Here is a 14,797-nt window from a genome sequence, read left to right as displayed (position 1 = left end):
GAGCGTCTTCGCCGAATGCTACTTGATTATGACCATGCAAGGCCGGACTGTGAATGGCGCCGGTCTGATTGGCCGAAGCAATAACTGGAATCAGCCGAATGTCTCGCGCGAATATTTCCGAGCTCTCCCGTACATGAACAGCGGCCATAAACCCAGCGCCACTCGCACTGGAGTCCCTTTGCGGGCCAGCTCCTTCGCTGGGTTTGAAACGCGCGCGCGGAGACAAGTCAACAAGAGTGCGCCCGGACAACATGGCGCCGAGCTCGTTTCCGGCTTCAAAAAATGTCACGTGACGGCCTTTCCTTCAAATATTCCTTACTTCATGGTGGGAAAGGTGAGCTTCCTAACAACTGCTTGTGTAAATGGAGCCGCTCCCATGGAGCCGCTCCCGTGAAATACATGGAAGCCAGCGACGAGTACGAAAGCCGTCCTAGCTTTTCACGGCATTATCGAGTAAGGTACTTTACTGGCAGCGTTAAAGGTGAGCTCACAAATAAAATGAATCTTTAGGTCCAGGTTGAGCTGCGCAATTGGCAACATGCAGAATATTAAACTGTATTTCCATATCTTGTATTTGTATTGTGTATATTGCCGCCCTACCCATATCCTTTCTTACTATCGCGGCCCCCTGTCTTTCCCTTTCTCTGTCTTTTTGTTCCCGCTAGGAGCAGCTCAGGTGCTTCAGGTTTCGACTGCAGGTGCCGCCGCTAGTAACGTCTTTTCCTTCCATTGTTATTTTTACTAATAAATAGCCACTAACAACAACATATTGAGCGCCCTCTACAATATGGCGCATATTTTCCAAACGAAAACTCTCGTTCACAGACAGCATTTTCGCATTCTTTTTCGAAGAGGAAAGGGAGGGGGGGTACTACTTCATCTGTATCAGAGGGAAGTTGCTCAATGTACACAATTAGAGCAGCCAATAAAGCAGTGAATACAAAATTTCTATTTACTCAAGGGCACCATGATCGCCTCCCTCAACAGCGCTGGTATCTTATTCTAAATAAATACTCGCTCTCCTTTTGTGTTCAGAGTATGGGTACGAACGCGAGGAGCAGGTCGAAACAGGTACAATGGTGCAACGAATGTACCCTTTCGAAAACTATGTATCCTCTACACTCGATCTCTAAAGCTTGTGGTAACCTCTGGGCCTTCAGGTTCACGCAGATTAAGAGGCATCGCCCTCTTTCTTTTAAAGAAAGCAACGGAGGTAGATTGACTCATTTTCCCTCGCACTTACCCCTTCTGTTGGCAGAGCAGGAAATGAAAACGTTGTCTGTGAATCAGGATTTTTGGTTTCAAAAATTATCGTCTAAGTTTGGTTTGTGGTTTATGGGGGTTTAACGTCCCAAAGCAACTCAGGCTCAGCAACTCAGGGAAGCTTGTTCGAGCAGGATGGGAGTGGCGTCGATATAGGTACGGGCTCCTGGGAATAGGAACCCCATTTGAAGTGTATAATTTGTTAGGCATTGAAGCATTGCTATACTTAGGAGTGAAAACAGACATGCATATTTCCATTCAAATCACAAGCTAATATAATCATCTAATTCCAGTTCAGCACGTTTTGTATGACATTTAAGCTCCGCGAACATATCATACATCATTAAAATAAATTTTTGTGCCAGATATAAGATGAGGAATTGATTATCTTGGAACGTATGCTGTTGCATACATATCGCTCGGAACACTTTTTAACAAAAAAGGGTGCACACATCAGCTCCGACCGGATTTGCAGACGTTACCTCATTCAAGGTTTTACACCTTTGAAAAAGGACTTCCCCGAAAAGGACTTTTATGGTGCTTGAAACGACTTTTAAGCAGAAAAGCGCCTAACTCGGGAGCGCGCGCGCACGCGCGCGCGCGCACACACACACACACACACACACACACACACACACACACACACACACACACACACACACACACACACACACACACACACACACACACACACACACACACACACACACACACACACACACACACACACACACACACACACACACACACACACACACACACACACACACACACACACACACACACACACACACACACACACACACACTCACTCTCACTCTATCTACACTACACTACACTACACTACACTAGTCCAGCTGAGGAATGGAAATAAGAAACTAAGGAGGAGATTGTTAAGGTTAAGGCATAATTTTCTGAGAAGCGGGAAGCAATCGCTGAGCCAGTTTTTATACTCAGTTTCATTTTTTGTGCAGTGCTTTGCTTCTTATGTGCGCGAAGAAGTTCAGAGCTGTGCTCTGCAAAGCTCCCAACAAATCTGACGTGCATGCGCCTATCGCTTCATCGTAGGCGAAGGCGGCCCAGCCAAGGTGACCAAGAAAATCCCCGAGTCCGAGAAGCACGATCCCTGCATGCCACTGGCATTTCACAGGGTCGACGGACGCGTGCACTTTGATCCCAATTCAGTCATCGGTTTGAGGTGAGGCACAGAGGTACACATACTTGCCTGTTTACCGCGCAACAGAGTCGGATTCGTAATGTGCCATGTAGTGGTGGAAAGAAATCCGGACCTTTGTCGGTGAAAAAAATCCCCCTCGGAGTGGAAAAAGAGTCCTCCCGGTCACGACAATGTTAGGCGAAATGCAGCAGCAATGTAACGCGTCCCAGTGAGCTCTTTTAAGGCGAAAGCCTTTAATGCCTCACCTTTGTCGACAGAAGGTTGTCAGCAGAGGGGTCACGCTTTTCGGTTGGTCGAAATGATTATGACGTCAGAGTGCGGGGTTCAAAGTAATAAGCTCACCCACGGATGCCTGGCGCCCCCTTTTGGAGCAGAGGGCAACTAATCAAAAATAGTTGTAACCGCTCCGACAGGGGGCGCAAGGCGTCCGTAGGTGACCACATCACATACCTCATAGAGTCTTGCAGTCAATGCCAAACAGTGTGCCAGGAAAGGCTTTCTTTCGCCTTGCAGCACTTTAGAGAGCGAAAGTATAGCCAAAGTGCCCCCTGAATTTTTTTTTTTCCAGCGACAGCTGGGACACAACTGCAATCCAGTGGCGTCGTCATTCGTAAACGGCTCTTGCAGCGTAGAGTGGACAGGTAATGGCAAAGTCGTGAGTTCGTTGGGGAGCCGCAGACAGAATAGTTGTAGATACAGGGAAATTGTAACTAAAGGAGTCCTGGCATTGCTTGTGAAACGACTTCGTGGCCCGTTTCTTCCCCCGACTGCGGCTCCAGGTGGCTTCCTGCCGACGAGCGGAAAATAGTCAGCTACGACGAGCAGCCCATGCAGCTCTAATAGGTTTGCTGCGGGGACTGATTGCTCACTTCAAGAGAGGAATGCGCAGTTCTTTCTTAGCAACGTAGCCTCATCTCTGCATTGCAAGTGGCTTTCATATATGCGTAGTGCCGCGTCTTGAGCCTAAGCACACTATTGTGATGCCTGCCTCTGCATCGCGTAGGGACCGCCCTCTAATGGACTGCTTTATAAGTAGAATTCGCTCAAATTTCCTTTGGGTTGCCTAGATGTACTGAAAAATTTCCACGGGAGCAGTCGTTCTGATTGCCACGAGGCAACGTGCATTCGTGCCGGTGACATAATTGCGCAGCATGTGCAGTCGAGAACGGAAAAAACGCAGTAATGCAACCGCGGGGCTTGTGGTTGATTAAGTGTTATTGCTTGGGTAGACGGCCAAAATTATTAGGTCAAAACACTCTCAATAAGGTCCACGTCACGCTAACAATATATTGCGTTCAGGAATGAGCATCGTGCTCTGCAGAGCCGCCACCTGCGTGTTCCTTGTCATCCGACATTCCTCCTTATCCATTCTTTACGGTATTTATCGCTTCTATAATATATCGCATGGTCGTAATAATCCCTTATATTGGTCCAGTATTCTGCCTTTTGGGCCACGTAAGAGCCGAGGCGCTCACCGTCAGGTTACGCTTTTACGATGATTGCAGATATTTCTTTTCCTTTGCCTCACAAAACAGTGGCTACTTGTAGAATAAGAACCAGTTGAATTGCTTCTTCTCTATTCAAATATTTATGATGTTATTGGTTTCTGCTTTACTAAAATCAACTCAATGTTTTTCTTAATCTCTTGCAACAGGCACTAAAGAGCGCTGCGCCATCGGATCAAGTATGGAGTTGGGTGACGCCTGCCACTGCCGTGTTGGCGGCCTTGGTATTTCTTGCAGAGAAGAAACCAATGCCAACAACGTAATCAAAGACGTTTGGAAGCAGCTACGCAAGTTATGAAAGGAACTGCTTCGATGCTGAAGTGCTGCGAAGGCACACCAGGCATCTGAGAGCCAAACGCCCGAATATCTTCGAACTTCGCGTTCGCTCTCGTCACCCAATCCCAGACCCAGATCCTCACCTTCTCCGTTTATGGCGTCGCTGTAAACGTCTTCAACCCTCCTTTCGCTCCCAACCCCACAATGCCCAACTTTCCTCCCGGATCACTGCTCTGCGGGCCGAGATCGTCGCCCACTGCGCCTCCTTCGAGCACTCCCGTTGGAGTGCTCTTTGTGATGGCCTTGACTCTGCATTCCACTCGCGATCCGCGTGGTCTCTCTTTAAATCCCTCCTTCGCACTAAGCCTGCCCTTGCTCCCACTATAGCTAAAGCCCTCACTCAGTGGACTCCCTCCGAAGTTTTTGATCAACTCGCCTCTCTCTACCTCCCGCCCCCTCTGGCACCCTCCTACCTGGTGTACTCAGGTGGACCTAACCCCGATCTGGAACACTCCTTAAGTCTCCGGGAGCTCGAATCTGCTCTGGATGCTAATGCTACACGCTCGGCTCCCGGTGAGGATGCCATTACATACACCACACTTCGTAACCTTCCTGACTGCGCCAAAGAATTCCTCCTTCAACCCCACAATGAGACCTGGGAGAGCGGCTGCTTGCCGAGCTCCTGGATATCCTCCCTTATTTCTATGATTCCAAAGCCGGGCAAACCTCCCTCTCTCTCTAACCTCCGCCCAATCTCCCTGACGTCGTGCGTTGGTAAGGCCCTTGAGTGAATGGCTCTTACTCGCCTCTCTAATTTTCTTGAGGCACGGGAGTTCTTCCCCCATTCTCTCATTGGCTTCCGACGCCGCGTCTGTGCACAGGACATGTTTCTCATTCTCCAGCAAACCTTCCTGTCACCTATACCCACTAAAATTTACGCACTTGTGACCGTCGATGTTCGCAAGGCCTTCGACGGTGTTTGCCACGATCACATCCTTTCTCAACTCGCCTCTTTTTACTGTGGCTCCCGCATGTACTCTTATATCTGCTCATTCCTCTCTAAACGTGTGGCTCGCTTTCGAGTAGACACCCATTTGTCTGACCCATACCACCTCATCCGTGGCACTCTTCAAGGTGCTGTTCTCTCTCCTACCCTTTTCAATCTCGCTGTGGCCCCTCTCGCCTCCCAGCTAGCTGAAATTCCCGACCTAGCTGAAATTCCCGACCTGCATCATATATTTTACTCCGATGACATCACTCTCTGGTGTTCGTCTGGCTCTCCCGGTCACGTACAGGACACCCTGCAACGTGGCCTAGATCTCATCGACTCCATTCTCACCGCCGCTGGCCTCTCTCCCGCTCCTGAGAAATCCGAGCATCTCCTTCTCAACCATTCCTCCTACCAGCGCTCACACAACCACTTCGTCTCTCTCCACCATTCTGGCTCTCCCATTCCTGTCGTCACACAGTGCAAAGTTCTTGGCTTCCCTTTGCATGCGGCCAAAAACGTACAAGCCCTCCACCGCGCTGTCACCACCTGCCACTCGGTAACTCACCTCCTGCGGCGCGTGGTCACTCGACGCTCAGCGTCGCTCATGCGTGCCGAGTTGCCCACGGGCTGGCCCTCAACAAAGTCTTGTCCTTTGCACCCTACGTTTCCTTCCCTCAGACTCAACTTAACGCTCTCGAGACTGCGCTTGTGGGCATCTACGAGGCAGCTCTCAACCTCCCTATCACTACCTCTACCGCTAAGCTCTTTGCCACAGGCCTCTTCCATCCTCTTCGTTCTCTTCTCAGTCTCCATCGTGACTCGCAGCTTGCCCGGCTTTTTCTTACCCGTCAGGGTCAGTGGTTATTGACTCAAGCGGGTATCTCGCCCATTCCAATCTCCCCGTTTACCTCTCCTATTCCCACCCCCGCTCCCAATCTTCGTATCCTTCCCCTCCCGACCAACATGTCCCCCGTCCTGCACGCCGGACGTCGTCATGCGGCCGCACAGCACCATTCCCCTCTCTTTGATACCCAGGGTGTAGCCTACACGGATGCCGCCTTCGTGGCTCCTAGAGGTTCCTGCGGCTACGCCCTGTACCATCCACACCTCCCTGCTCCTGAAACCCACACCAGCGGGCCGTATCTACACCCTCCAGACGCATTGTCCCTCGAGGTCCTCGCCATTGCGCATGCCCTCCAGTCATTTGCCCTCCTTCCCTCTCTCCAAGAGTACACAGTCTATTCGGACTCACACGCCGCTATACACCACATACAGAAACTCACCCTGACCCCTTCTCTCCAACAGGAGGTCGAACGAGCGGTCTCCGCACTGCATCCTTTCATCGTTTTCCTCCGCTGGGTCCCTGGGCATGTGGATGAATGTTTCTCTTCTACATTAGAAGTGTTTTCTGGCGTTCCTCAAGGGTCGCTTTTAGCTCGATTACTGTTCCTAATTTATATTAATGATATTAACGAGGTTACCGAGTCTCCCGTAGAACTGAAGGTTTTTGCAGACGACTGTTTAATTTATTCTCGAATAACACAAGTTGCCGACCAGATTAGAATAAACTGTGCCCTTCATTCCTTGCATCTTTGGTGCGAAAAATGGGGCATGGAAATTAATTACACAAAATAAACTTTTATGCATATAACTAATAAGATTGTGCAGTTATTTTCATATAATGTTGGAAAAAATAATCTAAAAAATGTTCATACCTTCAAGTATTTAAGCGTCACAATTACACATAATCTGCAGTGGCATAAACATATTAATAATGTGTGCTCGACAGCTTCCCAAAAACTTAACTTTCTGAGGAAGAAATTGGAACAAGCAACGAAGGATGTCAAATTGATAGCTTACAAAACATTCATCAGCCCATCCTTGGAGTACGTTTGTGTTGTCTGGACCGCACCAAAAAGTTATAAAAGATAAACTGGAACGAATTCGAAGAATGGCCGCTCGTTTATTTCGTCAAGATGCAGAAGAAGGGACTCAGTGACGGAAATGCTAAACTCATGTGGGCTCGAGTCACTTGAAAATCGAAGGAAAAAATCAAGACTAAAGCTTTTCTTTCAAATAATTCAAGGGCACTTTAAGATAAAAGCAGATAGATATGTTCAGCCTCCGGGAAGACGGAGCGCGGGAACAAACCACACTCGATCATTCAAGCTTTACGACTCACGTGTTGATGTTTTTCATTACTCTTTTTTTCCTGATGTGATCGAAATTTGGAATGCTTTGCCTGTTGAAGTTGTCGAGCAATCCGACGTGCACAAGTTCGAACGTTCTGTCGATATTTTGTGTCGGGGGCGCCCAACTTGATGTTATACATTCCATTGTATACCCTCCCTGTAACGACCCTCAAGCGAGGGTCAACAGTATCAATAAAAAATAAAAAATAAACAACTAAATAAATAAATGCATGCACTTTCTCACCACTGCAGGATTTAGACACTCAGGTGTAGTACTTGGCCACAACGTCTTATATGATTACACCAACGACCGCAGCTGGCACAGGGCAGGGTTGTGCCTTTATTGCCAAATGTTAGTCAACGGCAACAAGTCAATTTTTTTTTTCTGAGGTGCATCGTGCGCTTTCAGTTAGCGCCATGTATGCAAACATGGAGAAGCCCGTGTCTGAACAACTGAAGAAAGAGAAGGTCGTACTAATCTATTCTTGCTCGGCAGCGGGCCACTTTTTGGCCTCCGAGGATGGACGCACCGTAGCTACGCAAGGTGAAATATTTTGTTTACTAACGAAAACTGGGCACAATTTTTTAACCAATGACTGCATACAACCCTTCATTTTTGAGACAGGCTACAGTCGCGTGCAATAGAAATGAGAAAAAGTGTATTTTCATTGCGCAAGGCGCGCAAACAATATCGCCCAGGACCAACATCGGGCACTTATGGGTACTCTGTAAGAACGAGTATGTCAAAACAGGTGAGCTCTGAGAACTGACCCTCTACTTACATGGTGCAGAACTGCATTCGCTTTACCATTTTTTGTGTTTACATACGGTGAGAGTATGCTTCTTTATAGTTAGTTGGAGAGTTCAAGATCACTGAGGCCACCGACAGACGAGGAGGTCCAGAAGATGACTTTTTGGTCGGATGAGGAAATTTGACACTGACATCGACAGCGACTAGGACGACTAGAATATGGCCCAAGGCGAGGTAACGCTTGTGCTGACCGTTGCCTACTTTAATTCGTTGCGAATCTTCAGAACAACAATGCTCCAGAGGACGAGGAGGACGAGGATAACAGGGCACCAAGCGGTTCGTCACTAGTTCTCTCGGGCACTACTCTAAATACCAGGGACACGAAGAAAGGAAAATAAAGACCACCGGGATCTGGCAGCACAGAGGCTTTTCCGCTATGGATACTGCATAGAAAAGCGACCTGCCGCTCCACCCGGCAGCTGTGCTCATCCATATGTATCAGCAGCGCGAACACCACACAGGAAGAAGAAGGAGAAGAAGGTAAAAGAGCTGATACATATGGATCGCAACCAACTAGCCCGACAGATGGTGTTATTCAAGCTGTGCTCAGTAGTGGCTCAAACGCCCGATGTTACCCAGGAGCAGCAATTCATTACTCCCCAATTGATAAAGAAAAATTTTTCTTTTACCTGTTTGTGTGTACTCAAATTGTATTAATATTTTTACTTCCTTGGATTGCAAAATAAATTTTTGGTCATTAATTGGGTAATTGGGGAGATATGGGAGAGGCCTTTGTCTTGTATTGGCTTAGCAAGGCTCATGATGATACAATGCAGTAAAGATCCCTTAAAATTACGGTACCTGTGAACGTTAATTAATCGGCAGAATAGTGTACCGTAGCACGTAATTACGGAGAAGTCTTGTAATGGAGTAAAACTCTGCGTTCTGCGGCAGGTACGGTTTTAAACACTCGCTCTGTACCCCTTGGAGACGGTAAATCTGCCGCCAGGTACTGTCAAAACGATGCTTATCAGCAAATACCACATTCACTCTTAGGATAAGTGCTGCACGCGTGTGGTATCCTTTCCACCAGTAAGCTATCCGTTTCATATCATGCTTTGTAGTAGATAAGGCGGAATATTGTGTAGCAGCATGATTAGCGTGCACGTGCCTTGTCACACTCACGAACAGCTAGTGTTTACTTCCCAGCCATGACTGGAGACAGCCCGTTTGACGCTAGATGACGAATTATGCGAACGTGAAAGAAAACAAAAGTTCAAAAGGAAGAATTCTGAGAGAAGAAATGTGGGCACGAAGAAAGAGGTTGGTGGTTGCGACCACTGAATCTCGCCCAACAGCCATGAAGGCAAGTGGCTTAAAAAAAATTACAAAGGCAGATAAGCTTTTGTTTCAGGACTTTTGCAGAAGGGCAGTTCATTCGAGAATTTAAATATGATCAAGAAAAAAAAACATTTCATACATACAAATATGTTTACTTGACAGCAACTGTTTTCTGAATGATTGTTGTGCTTTTAAATAGGTTTACAATCTTCCCCGCTTGTACAATAGCTCTTGCTCACAGTATGTATACACCAGAGATAAGTAAGCTCCAGTTAATTGTTTTTCATTAACTTCTTTCACAATAAGAAGAAAAAGCCAGCATAGCAGATAGCTTCGTCGCTGTCGGGCTCAGGCAGACTGTCGCTGTCAGCCACAGGCGATTCCTTCACAGAGCACTCGGTACTTCGGGATAACGAGAAATAGCTGCAAGCACAACCACGCTGTAGGAGCTGCATTTTAAATCATTCTTATCGCGCTACACGAGCATGCGAACAATAACGCTGCTGACAAGCATACGCAGTGATAAGGCCGAATCCGGTGGCTAAAAAAGAATCTCAAGCATGATCATTAGACATGGAGTCGGATCACGCCCTAAATAAACTTGAAAAAAAAAAAACAGAAATTCACGCCTACCAAAGTGGGACTGTTCTAAATGCACTGTTTTACAGGGCACTGCAGAGACGCATCACCGTCGCAAGAGGCTATGCTAGACTGACAAATTACTGTCTCATAACCAAGAGGGTTACATTCTAGATGTTGCGCAGTGGAAGGGGCGCTCGAAGAGCGATACCGGCATCCCGCATCTTGTAAGGAGTAGAAGCGACCTACCGCCGATGGGTCGTTCCAAATAAAATGTGCCAGACGTGACGGGTGACAGTACCAGAAACATATGAAAATTTTGCTCATTTTGGTGCTCGGGGAGTAGCACTATTGCGTAAGATTTTTGGCGGAAAATTTCTTTTACTGAGCGTTTCTCAAAAGTTGATGATGATGGTGATTCTGGGTTTTCGTCACAAACTTTGTGGCTTGATGCAAAATAAGCGAGCGTCAAGAAATTCTTAAAAAGTGAGGTATTTCGTGTACAACTTTGACTGGATTTTTGTTATGTACATAAATTCATAAATAATGCCTTACCACATACATCCTCCGCGGTGACTCATTCGTTATGACGCTCGGCTACTGACACAAGAGACGCGGGTTCCATCCCGGCCGCAGCGGCTGAATTACGATGGAGGCGAAATTCTAGAGGCCCGTGTACTGTGCGATGCCAGTGCGCGTCTAAGAACCCAAGGTGGTTGAAACATCCCTAGCCCTTCACTACGGCGTCCCTCATAGCCTGAGTCACTTTGGGTCGTTAAACCCCCACAAACCATAAACCAACCATAAGCAAATACGAAGGGAACTTTTTTCTTTTCTTAAAGGGGTCCTGAAGACTGCTTCATAAACTTCCAGTATGCCTGGATGTTAAAGGACGCCACTACACGAATATCCTCCATCAAAGATTTTTTTAAACGCAGTGTTTAAAAGCCGAGTTATCTGTAGTCATCTGAATTTCAGCGTCTTCGCGCCTTTCCGTTTTCTCTAATACTCTCGTTACTTCTGTCTCCTCTCGTTACCAGTACTTGTCGGGGCGGAAGTTCGCCATACCGGTCACGCTCGTCTCACTGACGCCGACGACAAACACCGGCAATATGGCCACGAATTCCACTGTAATAGCACACCGGAGGAGGTAGAGACGAGGGCCAAACCCATGGATACATAGCGGCTCTCTGGGACAAGGAGGCGAGACTCTGGTGAACTAAAGTGGCTGTTTGGGCTTGTTGGTCAGTGATCATGCTTAAAGAATGCGGCGCGAAAAGTCTAGGACAAACGAAGAAGTGGACAGGACTGGCGCTGACTTCAAACGGTACAATTTTCTTTTTGAGATAGAAGAAGAGGATCCTGGCCTTGCAACTTGCAAGTAGAGATCGCTATAAGATTCACGCACATTATGGCGGCATTCCCTGTATATATATATATATATATATATATATATATATATATATATATATATATATATATATATATATATATATATATATATATATATATATATATATATATATATATATATATATATATATATTGCAATGAAGAAGGCAGAGCGCCAGCACCAACGACGACGAAGCGATTTGTGCGTCCTCCGATTCCGGCGGCCGCGCGCGTGGAGAGCTCGAGCTCGCTCTTGGTTCTGTTCTGGTGCCGCCGCTACTCGAACAGCCTGTGCCACCGTTTCGCTGCCAGTCCTTCGAACTTGCCAATAAACCCCTCTTCATTTGGTGGAGGTGCGGCTTCGCCTAGTACACTACCAACGTGGAGCTCCGCAGCTCCATGCCGTCATATACTGTGCCCGTGCTCACGTCTCCTTTTCCATGCTCTGCGATGCGCCCGTCGACGAAGAGCCGCCTTGCTCTGGTGCCAAATGCGTTGTCGCCGCCGACACCGATGTTCTCCCCGGCAGTGCCGTGCTCGTTTCCCTTTCCTCAATTTCTGGTTCCTGCGAGCCTGTACTCTTCGCCCCTTCGCCTATCTTTGCTTCTCGCCGACACCTTCCTCTTCCGTTTGCCGTCGTCGACATGCGCCACGGCGCCGCCGAGATCGTCGTCTCGAATCCCTCACCCTCTGGGTTCAGGTTGCTCCGTGGAGAGTGCCTTGGACATGTTGAACCCGTTGACCTGATCGCACCCTTCGACGATGATGCTCTTTCCGAAAGTACACCAATCGCCGCCCTCACGCTGCCTAACGCTACCTGCGACCCGCTGTCCTCGGCGATTTTTCACCGCTCAGTTGCCAGCGACCTCGACCCACCTCACCGCGAGCAGCTCCTCGCCCTGCTTAACAAGTTCCGCTCATCATTCGACCACCAGACAACTTCCCTGGGCCGCGCGACCACTATCGTCCACCACATCGACACCGGAACCCATGCCCCTCTACGCCAGCGGCCCTATCGTGTGTCGCCTCCGGAGCGCCGCGTCATCGCTGAGCAGGTTGACGACATGCTGCAGCGCGGCGTTATTCAGCCCTCTTCTAGTCCGTGGTCGTCTCCCGTCGTGCTGGTCAAAAAGAAGGATGGTTCGATTCGATTTTGCGTTGACTACCGCCGCCTGAACAAAATTACGCGCAAGGACGTCTACCCGCTACCACGTATTGACGACGCCCTCGACTGTTTGCAAGGAGCCGAGTTCTTCTCTTCCTTGGATCTCCGATCCGGCTATTGCCAAGTGCCCATGGCTGAGTCTGACCGCCCTAAAACCGGTTTCGTCACACCTGACGGCCTTTATGAGTTTACCGTCATGCCATTCGGACTCTGCAACGCTCCCGCTACGTTTGAGAGATTGATGGACAATATCTTGCGTGGACTAAAGTGGAATATTTGCCTATGCTACCTAGACGATGTTGTCGTTTTTTCGCCCGATTTTCCGACTCATCTCACGCGGTTGCACAGGGTACTGACCTGTCTCACCGGCGCCGGTCTCCAACTGAACCTAAAGAAATGCCGATTTGGCGCCCGCCAGCTGACCATACTCGGCCACGTTGTCTCCAAGGATGGCGTCCTGCCCGATCCAGAGAAGCTACGTGCTGTCACGCACTTTCCCAAGCCGACTTCTGTTAAAGAGCTGCGAAGCTTCGTAGGCCTGTGCTCGTATTTCCGCCGTTTTGTGCGCAACTTCGCCTCTCATTGCGCCGCTTACAAAGCTTTTGAATGGTCCCACCAAGCTATCTGCTTGGAACTCAACCTGCGACGATGCTTTCAATACGCTCCGTCGTCTTCTGACTTCACCACCGATCCTTCGCTCTGATGTTTGTATGCATCACCATGCCGACACACAATGTGCACATGCTGGATTGCTGAAAACCTACGAGCGTCTGCGTCAGCGATACTACTGGCGCGGAATGTACACTTTTGTCCGCCGCTATATACGCTCGTGCACCGCCTGTCAGCAGCGGAAGTCACCTCCCCGTCTTTCCGCCGGCCCGTTGCAGCCATTGCCTTGCCCAGCTCGTCCCTTCGATCGCGTGGGCATCGACCTGTATGGTCCGCTCCCGTGCACGCCTGCCGGGAATCGCTGGATTATCGTAGCCGTGGACCACCTCACAAGATACGCGGAGACGGCCGCCCTGCCCTCGGCTACTGCTCGCGACGTCGCATCCTTTTTCCTTCATCACTTCGTCCTACGCCACGGGGCCCCTCGGGAACTACTCAGCGATCGCGGCCGCGTTTTCTTATCCGAAGTCGTTCACGAGGTTCTGGCTGCGTGCCACACCGTTCATCGCACGACCACCGCCTATCATCCCCAAACGAGCGGCCTCACTGAAAGATTCAACCGGACTCTTGGTGACATGCTCGCCATGTATATTTCCTCTGACGCCACTAATTGGGATCAAGTCCTACCATTCGTAACTTATGCATACAATACTGCTTCCCAGGCCACCACCGGATTTTCTCCTTACTTTCTTTTATACGGCCGTGAACCTTCCTGTCTTATGGATACTATCCTTCCTTACAACCCTGACAGTTCTGAATGCACCTTTTTCTCCGACGCTGCCCGTCATGCCGAGCAGTGCCGCCAGCTGGCTCGCTCGTTGACATCCGCCACTCAAAGCCTCCGCAAATCTGAGACTGACCAAGGCAAGCCCACCCATGACTTTCCAACTGACTCGCTCGTCTGGCTGTCTGTGCCGGCTGCATCCAAGTTTGCGGCTAAGTACCTCGGTCCCTACCGTGTCGTGCAGCGCACTTCACCTGTGAACTACATAGTCGAACCGGTCACGCCTTCCTCGGACCACCCGCCGTCGCGGCCGCGAAATTGTTCACGTGAGCCGGCTAAAACCGTACTACGACCCTGTCGTCATCTGCTCGCCCTGAGTCGCCAGGATGGCTCCCTGTTTTCGCCGGGGCAGTTGCAATGAAGAAGGCAGAGCGCCAGCACCAACGACGACGAAGCGATTTGTGCGTCCTCCGATTCCGGCGGCCGTGCGCGTGGAGAGCTCGAGCTCGCTCTTGATTCTGTTCTGGTGCCGCCGCTACTCGAACAGCCTGTGCCACCGTTTCGCTGCCAGTCCTTCGAACTTGCCAATAAACCCCTCTTCAATATATATATATATATATATATATATATATATATATATATATATATATATATATATATATATATATATATTCCGGGTGTCCCAGTTAAATGTAACCAAACTTTTAAAAAGGCGAAGTGTCCCAGTCCAGTGAAACCAACTGACGGTTGTTCATAGTTGCGTGGCCTAGTC

Source organism: Amblyomma mixtum, chromosome 7, assembly GCF_055824585.1.
Source record: "Amblyomma mixtum isolate Tamu chromosome 7, ASM5582458v1, whole genome shotgun sequence".
NCBI lineage: Eukaryota > Metazoa > Arthropoda > Arachnida > Ixodida > Ixodidae > Amblyomma > Amblyomma mixtum.
The sequence above is the reverse complement of the archived record's forward strand: the minus strand, read 5'-3'. Positions refer to the sequence as shown.